The sequence below is a fragment of the Rutidosis leptorrhynchoides genome, chromosome 2 (assembly GCF_046630445.1).
Source record: "Rutidosis leptorrhynchoides isolate AG116_Rl617_1_P2 chromosome 2, CSIRO_AGI_Rlap_v1, whole genome shotgun sequence".
Classification (NCBI taxonomy): domain Eukaryota; kingdom Viridiplantae; phylum Streptophyta; class Magnoliopsida; order Asterales; family Asteraceae; genus Rutidosis; species Rutidosis leptorrhynchoides.
In genome coordinates this window covers 71501314-71510082 of record NC_092334.1, presented here as the reverse complement: position 1 = coordinate 71510082, position 8769 = coordinate 71501314, and the positions used below count along the sequence as shown (strand labels likewise).

The 8769-nt window shown below is 34.7% G+C and overlaps 1 pseudogene; it reads left to right on the top strand.

Moving 5' to 3' along the window:
• Positions 1-3151: 3151 nt before the first annotated feature.
• LOC139887965 (probable sucrose-phosphate synthase 3) lies at positions 3152-6361 on the top strand (annotated as a pseudogene).
• Positions 6362-8769: the final 2408 nt, after the last annotated feature.

Below are 8769 nucleotides of genomic sequence, written 5' to 3'. Positions count from 1 at the left end.
GCAGAATTAATTAATTTCATTAATGGGTTGAAACAGCCACTCTGACAAATACCGTTGCTATAAGATTCTGATAGGGAATATGATCCTCTTTAAAATTTAGGTGAATGATATGCCCAACAGCCTCAAAGATGAAAGAACTGTCATAACCTTTGGAAACAAAGCCTCTAAGACCTGTAATATTGAAAATACATAACTCATAGCATCCCAAAATATAAACATCGTCAGAGAAGTCACATTAAGTGTTAAAAACATAACTTACAAAAGATGCAATTTAGTCAAATGTTTAATATCATGATCCTGATTGAAAAGCTTGATTTGACTTTTTAACCCTACCCGAAAGAGAGTCAGTGTTTGATTCTCAAAGTTCTGAAAATTTAAATAAAACGTAGCTTATCAAATAAACGCAAAACTTGCAACCCCTTTCTTATTTACTCATAGTTGATAATTTAACAAATTATGGACTCACGTAAAAGTGAAAGGCCCGTGTTCGCACCTTTGCAAAATTGTAGTGACTGTAAACACCCATCAAAAACAGCAAATACCTCAAAACATAAATTACCTAAAACAAAGAAGGATCCGGAACAGTTCTTTCAAGCACACCAGAACTGCTGAATCCTAATCCATGATTCAAAAATTGCAAACTACAAAATATAAATCATCATTAGCTCAACCAATAATGAATTAAATTACAATAAATCGTACTAAAAAAGGATCAGTTGCAACTCTAAAGGACACTTTGATTAGCTTAAGTAACAATAAAATCAAAAAAAAGTATCTAGCGATTTTAAGCGTATGAAAAGTTATAGAAGAAATACCAGCAATCAATGGCAACGTCAGAGATAACATAAATGTTTATCGCATGAAACCCTAATATTTGCCCCAAATCTAATCGATTTTGAACAACCGTGAAAACATGATTTAATCAGGTAAAATGGCGGATTACCTGATTAAATCGACGTTAGGGTTCATTTTTATCGTATAACCCTCAACGATCGCGAAAGTTAGATGATGATTTGATTCGTAATCGTTGAATCATATCTCAGACTTCCAATTCTACATTGTAAATCAACAGACTGGTTGTTTCAAACGATGTAGAAAAATGGGTTCTTATATGATATTGATTGAGATGGAAATTAAATCGATTGGGGTAATTGATATGGTGGATTGAGATCAATAGGTAAGAGTTTGCAAAAATGACTAACACTTGAATGGAGCAAAAAAGAATGAAACGTTGTGCAACTAATTCTGATTGAATAAACTGAAACCTTAAATGATGGAAAGGGTATTTATGTATTTAACATTAATCTTGAAAAAAAGTTATGTAATATTAATTTCGATTATGAAATCAACGATTGGATTGATATTTTGTTATAGATTCAATGGTCATGAATTTGTGATTTCAAAATTTTATTACATAATTTGACTCTTTTTTAATAAGTAGATAGATAGATAGATAGAAGATTAATCAAAATCAAATTAAATATTAGTAGGGAAAAGCTAACGAGTAGTCTAAGGGCACATGATAAGCCCCATTGATGAAGTATAAGTTTCCAAAATTAATATAATGTGTAATTAATATTTGTTTAAAATGGAAATGAATGAGTTTGATAATTGAATTTTAAGTTATAATTGGAATGTTTAAGTGTTTTATATCATCCTTTATTGTGTGCCCTTAGAGCACTCATTAGCCAAACTCATATTTTAGTATTTGTTTAAGCCTTGATTAAGGGTAATAAAGGGGTTTTTAACATGTTTTCTCAAATTGTTGACAAATAAGAAGGTTGAATCGGACGTTGAAAGATTAAACCGATTTTTATCGATCACAGTGGAAGACAGTATTGTGATTGTGAGGTTCGCTAATGTGACGGTTTTGTAAAGCATGGTAAGTTATGAATAAAGATGCATCAAGATGTTTACTTAGGGATGTTAATCCAAAGTCGGGAAATAAGGTGAACGAGTCTTCCATTTCGGGTGTATAAGCTTAAAGATAGCATTGGCGACTTGATTACGAGGACTCAATTTAAAACTTGTTTATGGGTCCTCAAGATGGAGGAGATGGCTGCTCATCGGCAATCGGGAGAGGAAATATGTCCGTGGAGGCTTTCACAACTTTCGATGTTATGATAACACGGTTGGTAGGGAGAGCATGTCATGTGACAGATTTACTAATGTGTTATCTTACAAGATTGAGAATCGGTTCGGGAAGAATTCTATGAAAGAGTCGGTCAATGAAAAATCGAAAAGGACGGGTCCTCAAGGTTGATTGTTGTGGTCCGTCTTGTTGTGTTTACGCTTGGTTTCGTTCATTGTATGTTTGAGTATGTTTTGGTTTCTGATTGGTTAGTTTGTTTATAAGGTTTTTTGTTTGGATTGTTGCTTTCAAGACGCGAGCTTCCCCGTTTTTATGTCCTTTGGTAGTCCTCGTTGAGGACGTTTTTCCATAGAAAGTGGCCTCGTATCTATATGAGTATTCGTTTTTTACGTTTAAAAAAAAAAGAAGAAGAAGAAAACAAAAGCAAAATAAAAAAAAAATAGTTTTCCCTTGTTTATAGAAAAGACAAGAATTTTATTACTTTTTCAAGATTCACATACATATACAGTGCACACATATGTGAGACTATGCTACTCCATTTACAGTATATACACCAATACTAGACTATGCTAGTCCAGTTTTAATATAACTTCTCTGTTTTTTTGCTAAAAAAAACAAAAAATAAAAAAAAGAGCAAAGTTTGGAGCATGGAGAAAGAGCTAGGACGTTCAGGGATACGGTCTTCTAAATTTACTCTACTACTAGAATAAAAACGCCTATTATATATTTCATATAAATCTACTCTATTAGAATAAAAACGTCTATTTTATATATTATAAAAATTTTCATTTAGTTGAGTGATTATCATCCTGCTAAGTGTTTGAGAGGTCTCGAGTTCGAACCTCAAGTGAGTATTTCATAATTCAATTTGTTTTTAAATTAGTTATGGAGTCATTTTTTATTTTAGTTTTAATTTTTTGTTGTTGTGCAAATGGTGGGTTCTACCCGCGTCTAGCGAGGTTCCCTCGGAATTTTCTTTGGACGAAATCTCATGAGATTTCCTCCTAACAAGTAGAGGAAGTGTGCATGACCTGTCACTTTTTAGATATGGCCGAGTAGATGGCTTATGACCCCGTCAGTGACGTAAAAAAGATAAAAGATATACGAGTATAAGTTTATCTTTTCTAGAAATATAATTTCATTTTCACAAATAAATACTAAAGTAAATATTCATTAAAAGTTTAAATTTAAATAAAGTTTAAAAGATATACTCCGTATATGAATATAATTTGGAATTCATTTATTAAATGAGTTAAAGCTTCAAGTTTTCATTTTTAAAGGGTTATGCTAACATCTCTATCTCTATCTCTATCTCTATCTCTATCTCTATCTCTACTATACATTATAATAAAGTCAAAAAAAAGGTACATTTAAATTTTCTCCCTAATCTCAACCATTAGATCAAAGAAATTACCATCACCTACCCCTTCTCTACACCCTTGGATATAATTATAACTCAATAAGTACACTATCAAAACTTTCCTTCCAATATTACCCCTACATTAACAAAAACACGGGCAATTAATTAAAAACATTGAGAATACAGATCCCTACATCGCATTCACAAGATAAATTACACAATTCAATTGCAAAAATTCAGCTGGCATTAATCGCGGGTGAGTATTTCTGATGTATGTGTAAATTGAGAGCATCATGAAGATCATGTATGCTGTTGAATCGTCGTTCAGCAAATCGAGAGCATTAGGATTTGCATTTTATACTTTTTGATCTTCGATTTTGCCGATTATGATTTGTAGTTATCATGAATTCGATTTCTTCATCATGAAGATCAGGTTTGGAAACTTTCGATTAATTGTTTTAATCAGAAATTACGGTTCATATCATCATTTCTCGGAATTGACTACAGTTATGATTCAGGTTACAATCGTGATTTACAATATCTTTTGTTGCGATATTTGATGTTAGCCCTAATTTAGGTATGAATCGGTTGAATCTATTTACAATTCGATATATCTGTAGTCAATCGAATTTTTCAAAATTCTCTTGCTGTGATTTTCATGTTTTTTTGGGTTCATCTGGAGCATAACGTAAAAGTAGTAATAGTTGAATCGATTGAAGATTTCGACAAAAATTAGGGTTCAGATCGATTCAACCCAAAAAACTTTTAACGATTCATCTCAGGGTACCTACCCACCGAATTCCACTTCAATCGATTCAAGTTTAGGGTAATGGGTTACCACTATAAATTATTACGATTTTTCTGTTGTTTATTATTTGTGATGTTGAATTATGAAACATGTATATTGTAGCAAGATGGTAGGTATTTACAAGATGAGTCATTATTGATCTATCTTATTTTTTTGTTATAACAGCTCAAACATTTACCCTTTATCATGTATGAAATGAGATGACTATGAGCAAAATACTTAACTATAAAATTAATAATTTATAATTTGTGTAATTCAATAGTTGGAATGGGAAGATTTCCAAAGGATAGCAAAGAGGAAATTTAAACAAGAGCAAGGGCGCAATGATGTACGAGAGGATATGTCAGAAGATGTGCAGAGTCCGAGAAAGCGGATATCGGGGATTTAGGTAAAATCCTAAAGAGAACTTACCAACATAATGCCTTTACTTTAGAAGTTTGGTCAGATGATTTAAAAGAAAAGAAACTTCTTAATCAGGTACCGTTTCCGTTTACTGACATTGTGAATGTATTCGATAATCTATTTGAAACATAACTGATTTTTGTTAACAGTTTACATGGTTTGTTCGTGGAGATAATATGGAACTTGGTCGTGATTTCAATACTGGTAGTCAGGTATATGAAAATGACCTTGCCATCTTATAATATAGTAGGGGACCAAAAGGGATCATTTTAACCATTTTTTTTTATATAAACAGTCAGTTTTAGAATAATATGGAATGGGCCAAATAGGCCGGACGGGTCAAAAATCGATGAAAGTGCATTTTAATTCATAAAACTTTCTAAATTTGGATTTTTAAAATTTAGAACACTAACCCAACTCGTGTTGACCCTCACAAAACTTATAAGTTTCTAACTGCAAGCGACACATATTAACAGCCCGTTTTGCCACCTTTAGAATGTAGATTTAAGTTATTGTTCTAACGCCTTAATCTGTTTCATCTAAAATGCCAGATTATGTATGTTGTACACCTTGCTCGTGCACTTGCAAAAATTCTAGGGGTATATAGAGTTAATCTAATCACCCGCCAAGTATCGTCGCCTGAACTAGATTGGAGCTACGGAGAGCCCACTGAGATGTTGACTGGATCCGATGATCCCAATGATGATGTTGGTGCGAGTAGTGGAGCTTATATTATAAGGATACTATTTGGTCCTCGTGGCAAATAACTTCGAAAAGAATTACTATGGCCACATGTACAAGAATTTGTAGAGGGAGCACTTGCGTACGTTCTTAATACGTAGACGGTATCGGATGAACAAATCGGTGGGGGGTAATCCTGTTTGTCCGTATGTGATTCATGGTCAGTATGCAGATGCAAGAGATAATGCAGCTATACTTTCGGGTGCACTTAATGTTCCCATGGTTTTAACGGGCACTCACTTGGTAGAAATAAGCTATAACAACTTAAACAAGGCAGACAGTCGAAAGAAGATATTAATTCGACTTATATGATCATGAGGAGAATATAGAAGCATGAGAGCTTTCGTTCAATGTCTCTGAATTAGTTATTACAAGCACAAACAAGAAATTGATGAATAATGAGGTTTGTATTATGGGTTTGATGTTAAGGTTGAAAAACTCTTGCGAGCTCAAGCTAGAGGTGGTGTTAATTTCCATGGCCATTTTATGCCAAAGATGGCGTTAATTATCTTATAATAAACTTTCTACACTTATAAAAATATGAACACATTTTGCATTTTTATAAGTCAACAACTAAAAAAAAATGCACCATTTTCTATTCTTTGTAGAACAAAAGGGTATGCAAACTACAAACTGCAAATTGTTTATTTATTTTACTATTTTTTGTCTAGATTTAATTTATATTTTCTAAATATTGTAAAGACTATGGACATCATCGTTTGCAGGTTATTCCTCCTGGATGGATTTCAGCAAGGTTATACAAGAAGCGAATGAAGCTGAGGCGGATTTAACATTGACCAACACAGAAGGGTCTTCGCCAAATATCGTGCCACCAATATGGTCAGAAGTGAGTATACCTGGAAAACCTGTCGGGTTGGGGTTGGGACCCGAACCAGTGGCGAGTTTACCTTGGAGGAAGTGGGGTGTAACATCCCGTTTTTCCTCGAATGTGATTTAAGGTACCTATTTAACCTCGTGTACGTTTAATATTGTCCCTATGGTTGTTTGTATATAGTTTTGATGTTTTAAAATTGAGTTTGGGTGATTACTGGTAATCTGTCGCGTATTGGGTCACTTTATTGCGACCTGGTGTGTCGCGTAACGCGACAAAAGAGGTTGAAACACGATGGATATCTGAGAACCCATCAACAGTAGGTATGTCGCGTTTGGGGTTGTTGTGTTGCATCCTAGACTGTCGCGGATCGCTACATGTCGTGTCAAAACGCGATGGTTAGGGTTTCCTGACTTCTGTGAATCTGTCGCTGTTGAAAAAGGTTCATCGTGTTGGGTTATCGCGGAACACGACACTGTGTCGCGGATCGCTACATGTCGTGTCAAAACGCGATGGTTAGGGTTTCCTGACTTCTGTGAATCTGTCGCTGTTGAAAAATGTTCATCGTGTTGGGTTATCGCGGAACACGACACTGTGTCGCGAAACGCGATACTGGTCGCTGTTTTACATTTTTGTCCATTTTAAATGGAATCTTTTGGGGGCATGTTAGTCTTTTCACTTGAGTCCGGTTTTGGGGAGTCTAAAATTGGTTGAGGCTTATCCAAAACTCATTTCTCACTTTTCCATTTATTCAAATTAAATTCTAGAGAGAGAGGTGAGGTTTTAGAGTGAGAGAGCTCATTTTGGAAGGGAAGAAGGCCAAATCTTGTCCAAGCCCGAGTTATAAAGTTGTTTCTTGCGTCTCTAGCTACACTTTGATAGTCTTGGTAAGTCTTAGCTCTATGTTTTGAGTTCTATTTAGTTTAAGCTAGGGTTTGGTTAATATGGAACTTGTATGACCCATTTGAGGGTTAAATGGGTGGGTTTTGGGTTAGATTGATGGAAGTAAACCCTAATATAGCCATAATCTAGGGTTTGATCTTATGAAATGAGATTTTTAAGTGTAATTGTGTTATTAAGCATTAAAACCCTTGTAAAGGTTGAAAGAATTGTAAATGGGCCATGTTTGACTAAGTTTGAAAGTGTAAGTGTTAAAATGGGTCAAAAGAGTAATGTTGACCTAGTTTGGGTGAAATGGGTATGAATTACCCTAAGTTTGTGTTAGTTAAAGTTAGTTGACTCTAAGCACTCACTTTTAGTGATTTATAATGAGTCGTGGCCATTTATGGGCGGTTTTTGGTGTAAGTGTGTTATTTAATGCTTTTGGTCATTAAATGCTCAAGTGTGAGTATTGTGGTTAATTCCACTAGTTGTGTATTGAATGTGTACTTATGTATTAGGTACTTTGCTCGAAGCATACAGAAGCATTAAATCACCACCGAAGTGTTAAGGTGAGTGGAATAATTATATGCGTGCATATATGATGTATTTATTTGTGAAGTATGAGTTGTGAAGTGTCGATGTGTTAAGACACCACTTCTCACGTGGCGAGTGAAGTGTCGATGTGTTAAGACACCACTCGGGAGTGAAGCATCGATGTGTTAAGATGCCACTTCAAGAGATGTATCGAGTGAAGTGTCGATGTGCTAAGACACCACTCGGGGTGAAGTGTCGAAGTGTTAAGGCACCACCCGGGGTGAAGTATCGATGTGTTAAGATGCCACCCGTGGGGTTAATGTACGAGGTGTTAAGTGCACTAATGGTTGTTATGAACTCCGACGGTCCTTTAAATACCGTTCCCTCGTTCGATTGGTTAACCATGGTTGTGTGTGGATTGTAGCATATTATATTGTTTAAACTATATGCTATTGTTATGCTAGCTCGTATGGTGGAAGGTTTAGTATTATACTTGTGATGGTATGATTATTTATATTGCTAGCATGTATGCGGTAAATGCGTAAGTGATTGCAAGTAAGTAGATTGTATATGTAATCGTATAATTGTTGCACTCACTAAACATTAGCTTACCCCTCTCGTTGTTTATCTTTTTAGATGCAGGTGCGAATAAGGGCAAAGGGGTTGTTGGGCACTAGGTGTCCTTTGATGATGTTTTATTGGAGCTTTTGAAGTTGGCCTAGCGTTTTGGGTAGTTTAGCCCCAAACCATGCTCGAAGTGTTGTTTGGATTAAAACTATCGTTTTTGAATAGGTCAAACTTGTATCACATTTATTAATGGCCCTCGTGCCTTTTGTAAACATTTAACTTGTGATGTTGTGTAATGGGTTATATGTAACCGTTCATTTGGCGCAAATGGTTTATTATTTAAAAAAAAAAATTATCGTATGGAATACGGGTTGGGTTGTTTCATGGGGTCCTTTGACCCCACTTTTTTTTTACTTTTTTTTTCTTTTTTTTTTTTTACAAATTACTACTAAAATTTTGCAGGACACTACTAAATTTAAGGATAAATTAAAGGATTTATTGAAGTAAATAGTTATATCTTAGAAAACAAATTACAAAGTACCACTAGACCC